Source organism: Salvelinus sp. IW2-2015, linkage group LG9 (genome assembly GCF_002910315.2).
Source record: "Salvelinus sp. IW2-2015 linkage group LG9, ASM291031v2, whole genome shotgun sequence".
Taxonomy (NCBI): domain Eukaryota; kingdom Metazoa; phylum Chordata; class Actinopteri; order Salmoniformes; family Salmonidae; genus Salvelinus; species Salvelinus sp. IW2-2015.
The window spans coordinates 15,428,849-15,437,514 of record NC_036849.1 but is presented as its reverse complement, the minus strand read 5'-3'; positions in this window follow the sequence as shown (position 1 = coordinate 15,437,514).

The following is an 8,666-nucleotide window of genomic DNA, read 5'->3' as shown; positions in this document are numbered from 1 at the left end:
CGATCACACCGACTGCGTCATTGCATTTTGGTACACCAGAATGACATTAATTTCCAATTAAACTCTTCATTTGACATTATTGTAGACTACAGGAATGGAGGACCGAGCACTCCCCCATTCTCATCGACTGGGCTGTAGTGGAGCAGGTTGAGAGTTTCAAGTTCCTTGGCGTCCGCATCACCATCAAACTAACATGCTCCAAAAACACCAAGACAGCCGTGAAGAGGGCACGACAAAACCTATTCCCCCTCAGGAGACTGAAAAGATTTGGCATGGGTCCTCAGATCCTCAAAAGGTTCTACAGCTGCACCATCGAGAGCATCCTGACAGGTTGGCAACTGCTCGGCCTCCGACTGCAAGGCAATACAGAGGGTAGTGCATACGGCCCAGTACATCACCGGGGCCAAGCTTCCTGCCATCCAGGACCTCTATACCAGGCGGTGTCAGGCTGAGAGAGCTGATGGTAATGTTCTGTGTTAGTTTGTTGCTCAGTCAGATAGAGCTTATTTGATGTCCTGTGTTTCTCAGAGTTTTTTTTGTGAAATTGTTTGTAATATTCTGTTTCATTTGTTCCCAGGGGGGAAGGGGAAGGCACCTAGGGAGTGCTTAGGCAAGAGGCCTGTGGGCATACATAATCCGTAGTATTTACTATCTATACACACTAGGTAAGACCTGGGCGGACCACCCCCTGTGTTTTGGTTAGCGCACCAGGTGGTGCTAAGTTAGGTAACTAGTGGGTAGGCAGGTAAGGTAGGAGAGGGGGCTTTGACATTTACTTTGATTCCTTTCAGCCCCTTTTCCCCAAATTTACCGTGTGAAGGAATAAATTCAAAGTAAACGGTAAATTCTCTGCCTTTGTCATCCTTACTCGCACCTACAATCCCATACCTCTTTTACTCCACGGGGAGTTGAGTTGTAGCAGGGTGTTGCGTTCCCTCTTCCTAGAGGCGTACATAACATGCACCATGCCTTGCATTTGTAACTTGTTAGCAAATGTGTAACATCAGCAACTGTAAATACATTTACTAGCTAGCTATGTAACATAATTGACGAGGGTTGACATTGGTTATGATTATGACTGTGTATGCATTTTAATCCCACAAAATGATAGGCATGATGCAAGATAGGATTCCAAACAGATGTAAATAATGAGTATTCCATATCCAGCAAGCTAAGTTTACTAGCAATCAGGGAGGAGAAACAATACAACAATTTACTGTTAACCTCTAAAACTGAAGCTGGTTTTACTATAAAAATATTTGTCTTAGCATGCCTGATCAACATGTCTGTATGTTGATACTGTCTGCCTACCTACCTAGGCTCATTTGCACTGTCTGGTCACTGTGCAAAGGTTAAGAGTTAATAAGAGTTATGCCATATTTCCTTTTATTAGGCTACACATTTTTGTAAATGTAATCTGGGTCTGTGCACATGTATGCATGTTCAACTAGTCTACCCTAATGTTGATTTTATGCTGGCATGGTTCAACTGTTCAAACTGTACAATATTATAATTTGTTTAGTTTTTTGTCTTTCTGACAATACCGTGTGGTGTCTGGGCTTATTCCGGGGGGGATTCTAGATACAGAAACAGAAACCTTTGCCTGCATGTGTCATTGTATCAAAACTGCATCCTGTAAACTGTATCCCTCTCAAAGGATTAGACATGATACTGTATTTCAAGCAGATGACTCAGGAGGAGCTGAATGGCAGTTTGATTGTGAAAACACTCCTCCCATCTGCTGATCACCAGTTCTCTTAACTACAGATTGTTACACCAGATAATGTGATTTAACCAAAGATTTTTGGTATCCATTACTGGGAGTTACAGGATAGGTACTGTTTGGTGTAGCACAGAGAATTTTCGATCAACCTTGATGATGCTGTCTTCGTCCTCGGTTCTGGGGAAACAGGAGTCTCATAAAATGTCCATGTCCAGTTGCAGGGGGTCAGTTTGAACTTAGAAAATGCTCTGTTATTAAAATAAAGACTTTTTTTGTGCGCCGCCATCATGTTTATTTCAAGTCTTCTCACTCATTGATTGAGACAGGTCTCTGTCCACATGACATGCAGCACTGCCTCGATCAATGAGAGAATACATGAAATAGACAAGATGCCTGCAAAAATCTTTTGGTAAATCGCATTGTCTGGTGTAATAATCTGTAGCTACAATTCTCTGCACTTGAGTCTACACCTTAGACACACTAAGGTGTACTACACAGTTCATACTATTCTTTTTGTATGTTACTTTTACCATATAACGTTCTTGTTGAATACCCAGTTCTCTTGAGTTAGCATTAAATAGTGTACACTCCCCTGTATTTCAGAATATGACAAATAAACAAACATTCTTTGGATATCTGAATGTCTAGCATCTCTTAGATGATACAGAGCCCTGTACAGCTTATATGAATATCTTATGTAAATCCATAAGGGCAGACAAATGTTTAAGATTGATATCCATATTTATATCAGGGCTCTCCAACCTTGTTCCTGGAGAGCTACCGTCCTGTAGGTTTTCACTCCAACCCTAATCTAGCACTTGATTCTAATAATTAGCTGCTTGATAAACTGAACAAGGTTAGTTAAAACAGGCTGGAGAGAGAACCTACAGGAGGGTTGCTCTCTAGGAACAGGGTTGGAGACCATGGTCTTATGCTGAGCCACACTGGCTCCGTTTACACAGGCATCCCAATTCTGATATTTTTTCCACTAATTGGTCTTAATCACATCAGATCTGTTTTCAGAACTGATCTGATTGGTAAAAATACTAATTAGTGCAAGAGGACCAAACAGTTGATGGTTAAGAAGCCCTACGCCACTTTCGGCAAAGTCTTATCCAGCTTGCCATTCACCGCAACCACAGCCCTTTATCCGGCTTCGGTACACTGGCAATTGTGTTTGGCATGGTGGACTGGGGAAGCTGAGACTCTTTGTGCTGATGGCGATGGGCTTGTCCTGTCAGCGGTGAATGGCCAGCTGGATAAGTGGTGTAGGGCTTCTTAACCACCAACTATTTGCAGAAGATTTGCTGGTACTGCACATCTCTTGGAAAGACATGGTCGTGGTGTTAGCATTTTACACTTTTTGTGAAAGGGACATAGGGCAACACACCTTTGTTGGTAAAGGTATCAACTGAATGGGACATATTTATTTACAATAACGGCCTTGGGCCAATTGTGTGCCGCCCTATGGGACTCCCAATCACAGCCGGATGTGATTCAGCCTGGATTCAAACCAGGGATTGTAGTGACACCTCTTGCACTGAGATCCGGTGCCTTAGACCGCTGCGCCACTCAGGAGCCCTAACAGTGAAATGCTTAGTTACAAGCCCTTAACCAACAATGCAGTTTTAAGAAAAATACGTGTTAAGTAAAAATAAATAAATAATTAAAATAACAAATAATTAAAGAGCAGCAGTAAACGCTTACCCTCCCCACTAATCTTAGACTGGCTAGGTAAGCATACCTAACATGAACATTTCAATATTGTCAGCTTGCTGTTAGCTAACTAGTGTCACAAAATTTGCAGCAAGATTGCTAGCCAGCTGAGACTGCCTGAGAACCAACTAAATATAATAAAATACAATTGTATTTGTCGCATGCGCCGAATACAGCAGGTGTAGACCTTACCGTGAAATGCTTACTTACAAGCCCTTAACTAACAATGCAGTTAAGAAAAATAAGAGTTAAGAAAATATTTAATAAATAAACTAAAGTAAAAAAATAACAATAAGCACCAAGTCAATGTGCGGGTGTACAGGTTAGTCAAGGTAATTGAGATAATATGTACATGTAGGTAGGGGTAAAGTTACTATCCATAGATAATAAACAGTGAGTAGCAGCAACGTAAACAAAAAATGGGGGATCAATGCAAATAGTTTGGGTAGCCATTTGATTATCTGTTCAGCAGTCTTATGGCTTGGGGGTAGAAGCCGTTAAAAAGCCTTTTGGACCTAGACTTGGGTTCCGGTACCGCTTCCCGTGCGGTAGTAGAGAGAACAGTCTATGACTAGGGTTACTGGAGTCTTTGGCAATATTTAGGGCCTTCCTCTGACACCACCTGGTATAGAGGTCCTGGATGGCAGGAATCTTGGCACCAGTGATGTACTGAGCCGTACGCAATACCCTCTGTAGCGCCTTGCAGTTGGAGGCCGAGCAGTTGCCATACCAGGTGGTGATGCAACCAGTCAGAATGCTCTCGATGGTGCAGCTGTATAACTTTTTGAGGATCTGAGGACCTATGCCAAATGTCCTGAGGGAGAATAGGCTACGTCTAAGCACACACCCCTGAGGGGCACTCGTGTTGAGGATAAGCGTGGATGATGCGTTGTTGCCTAACCTTACCACCTGGGGGCAGCCCATCAGGAAGTCCAGGATCCAGTTGCAGAGGAAGGTGTTTAGTCCCAGGGTCCTTAGCTTAGTGATGAGCATTGAGGGCACAATGGTGTTGAACGCTGAGCTGTAGTCAATGAACATCACTCTCACGTAGGTGTTTCCTTTGTCCAGGTGGGAAATGGCAGTGCAATACAGGTTGCGTCATCTGTGGATCTGTTGGGGCGGTATGCAAATTGGAGTGGGTCTAGGGTTTCTGGGATGATGGTGTTGTGAGCCATGACAAGCCTTTCAAAGCACTTCATGGCTACAGACGTGAGTGCTACGAGTCGGTGGTCATTTAGGCAGGTTACCTTGGTATTCTTGGGCATAGGGACTATGGTGGTCTGCTTGAAACATGTAGGTATTACAGACTCCATCAGGGACAGGTTGAAAATGTCAGTGAAGACACTTGCCAGTTGGTCAGCGTATGCTCAAAGTACACGTCCTGGTAATCACATTGGCTACGCAGAGTGTGATCACAGAGTCGTCCGGAACAGCTGGTGCTCTCATGGATGCTTCAGTGTTGCTTGCCTGGAAGTGCGTATAGAAGTAATTTAGCTCATCTGGTAGGCTCATGTCACTGGGCAGTTCACGGCTGGGCTTCCATTTGTAGTCCGTAATAGTTTGCAAGCCCTGCCACATCCAACGAGTTCGGAGCCAGTGTAGTAGGATTCAATCTTAGTCCTGTATTGAGGCGTTGCCTGTTTGATGGTTCGTCTGAGGGCATAGCAGGATTTCTTGTAAGTGTCCGGGTTAGAGTCCCGCTCCTTGAAAGCGGCAGCTCTACCCTTTAGCTCGGTGCGGATGTTGCCTGTAATCCATGGTTTCTGGTTGGGGTATGTACGTATTGTCACTGTAGGGACGACACCATTGATGCACTTATTGATGAAGACGATGACTGATGTGGTATACTCCTCAATGCCATTGGATGAATCATGGAACATATTCCAGTCTGTGCTAGCTAAACAGTCTTGTAGCTTAGCATCTGCGTCATCTGACCACTTCCGTATTGAGCTGGTACTTTCTGCTTTAAATTTTGCTTGTCAGCAGGAATCAGGAGGATATAATTATGGTCAGATTTGCCAAATAGAGGGCGAGCTTAGTACCCGTCTTTGTGTGTGGAGTAAAGGTGGTCTAGAGTTTTTTTTCCCTCTGGCTGCACATAGAATGAGGTCAAACGGATGTAAGTTTCCATGCATTAAAGTCCCCAGCCACTAGGAGCACCACCTCTGGATGAGCATTTTCTTATTTGTTTATGGCCTTATACAGCTCGTTGAGTGCGGTCTTAGTGCCAGCATCGATTTGTGGTGGTAAATAGACAGCTACAAAAATATAGATGAAAACTCTCTTGGTAAATAGTGTGTTCTACAGCTTATCATGAGATACTCTACCTCAGGCGAGCAAAACCTTGAGACTTCCTTAATATTAGAATATTGACAAATAGACACTGACCACCACCCCTTGTCTTACCTGAGGTAGCAGTTCTGTCTTGCCGATGCACGAAAACCCAGCCAATAGTAACCAACCATAGATGATTTATACACATCCATCATTGCTATCAACACACAGAGTGAGTTTGCTATATCTGCAATTCCATTTTTAGTAATGGAGTGTTTTGCAAACAAGGGTGGAATAGATTGCTACCAAATTGAGATACCAAATAAGAGTAACATTAGCTAGCTTACTTTAGCTAACATCAGTCAAAGATAGATTGAACAAACAAACATGTGTGCTCTGCTGAAGGTAACTACCAGTCTAGCAATGACTAACATGGCATAAGCAAAATTGATTGACAGTGTGTATACCAAAAGATAGCTATATGATTTAACTGATGGCTTTCAGAGTTTAATACAGGACTGTAATGTTAGCTCGTTAGCTAACTTACCCAGTTTGTCCAGCTAGGCTAGCAAGCTAGCTAACGTTAGGTTACCTATAATTGAGAATATTCCGTTCTGTTGTGAATGAAAAAATAAATAAATAAATCGATGGTCACTTCTCAGCTGTTGTCGAAATGGAGTCGCCTTCAGTTCAGCCTGAAAATCCCTCTGATAATCTTTGATCATTGCATAATTTTTGATAGCCATGAGGCCAGAATCGAGGGGATTCTCTGGTACGTAGAACGGTGAATTTTTTCCATGCTTGTTTGTAATTAGCACAGCCAGGCACAGAACACCACACTGGCATGATGACGAACATTAGTGAAAAAGATTCCATGAGACTTTAAAAAAAAACATGCAGGGGTTGACATTAACCTGTTTATCCACTTCAAATCAAATGTATTTATATAGCCCTTCTTACATCAGCTGATATCTCAAAGTGCTGTACAGAAACCCAGCCTAAAACCCCAAACAGCAAGCAATGCAGGTGTAGAAGCACGGTGGCTAGGAAGAACTCCCTAGAAAGGCCAAAACCTAGGAAGAAACCTAGAGAGGAACCAGGCTATGAGGGGTGGCCAGTCCTCTTCTGGCTGTGCAGGGTGGAGATTATAACAGAACATGGCCAAGATGTTCAAATGTTCTAAATGACCAGCATGGTCAAATAATAATAATCACAGTAGTTGTCGAGGGTGCAGCAAGTCAGCACCTCAGGAGTAAATGTCAGTTGGCTTTTCATAGCCGATCATTTAGAGTATCTCTACCGCTCCTGCTCTCTAGAGAGTTGAAAACAGCAGGTCTGGGACAGGTAGCACGTCCGGTGAACAGGTCAGGGTTCCATAGCCGCAGGCAGAAACGTTGAAAATGGAGCAGCAGCACGGCCAGGTGGACTGGGGACAGCAAGGAGTCATCATGCAGGTAGTCCTGAGGCATGGTCCTAGGGCTCAGGTCCTCCGAGAGAAAGAGAGAAAGAGAGAATTAGAGAGAGCATACTAAAATTCACACAGGACACCGGATAAGACAGGAGAAGTACTCCAGATATAACAAACTGACCCTAGCCCCCCGACACATAAACTACTGCAGCATAAATACTGGAGGCTGAGACAGGAGGGGTCAGGAGACACTGTGGCCCCATCCGATGATACCCCCGGACAGGGCCAAACAGGAAGGATATAACCCCACCCACTTTGCCAAAGCACAGCCCCCACACCACTAGAGGGATATCTTCACCACCAACTTACCATCCTGAGACAAGGCCGAGTATAGTCCACAAAGATCTCCGCCACGGCACAACCCAAAGGGGGGCGCCAACCCAGACAGGAAGACCACGTCAGTGACTCAACCCACTCAAGTGACCACCCCTCCTAGGGACGGCATGAAAGAGCACCAGTAAGCCAGTGACTCAGCCCCTGTATAGGGTTAGAGGCAGAGAATCCCAGTGGAGAGAGGGGAACCGGCCAGGCAGAGACAGCAAGGGCGGTTCGTTGCTCCAGAGCCTTTCCGTTCACCTTCAACACTCCTGGGCCAGACTACACTCAATCATATGACTCACTGAAGAGATGAGTCTTCAGTAAAGACTTAAAAGTTGAGACCGAGTCTGCGTCTCTCACATGGGTAGGCAGACCATTCCATAAAAATGGAGCTCTATAGGAGAAAGCCCTGCCTCCAGCTGTTTGCTTAGAAATTCTAGGGACAATTAGGAGGCCTGCGTCTTGTGACCGTAGCGTACGTGTAGGTATGTACGGCAGGACCAAATCGGAAAGATAGGTAGGAGCAAGCCCATGTAATGCTTTGTAGGTTAGCAGTAAAACCTTGAAATCAGCCCTCGCTTTAACAGGAAGCCAGTGTAGGGAGGCTAGCACTGGAGTAATATGATCAAATTTTGGGGTTTTAGTAAGGATTCTAGCAGCCGTATTTAGCACTAACTAAAGTTTATTTAGGGCTTTATCCAGGTAGCCGGAAAGTAGAGCATTGCAGTAGTCTAACCTAGAAGTAACAAAAGCATGGATTAATTTTTCTGCATCATTTTTGGACAGAAAGTTTCTGATTTTTGCAATGTTACGTAGATGGAAAAAAGCTGTCCTTGAAACAGTCTTGATATGTTTGTCAAAAGAGAGATCAGGGTCCAGAGTAACGCCGAGGTCCTTCACAGTTTTATTTGAGACGACCTCACAACCATCAAGATTAATTGGCAGATTCAATAGAAGATCTCTTTATTTCTTGGGACCTAGAACAAGCATCTCTGTTTTGTCCGAGTTTAAAAGTAGAACGTTTGCAGCCATCCACTTCCTTATGTCTGAAACACAGGCTTCTAGTGAGGGCAATTTTGGGGCTTCACCATGTTTCATTGAAATGTACAGCTGTGTGTCATCCGCATAGCAGTGAAAGTTAACATTATGTTTTCGAATGACATCCCC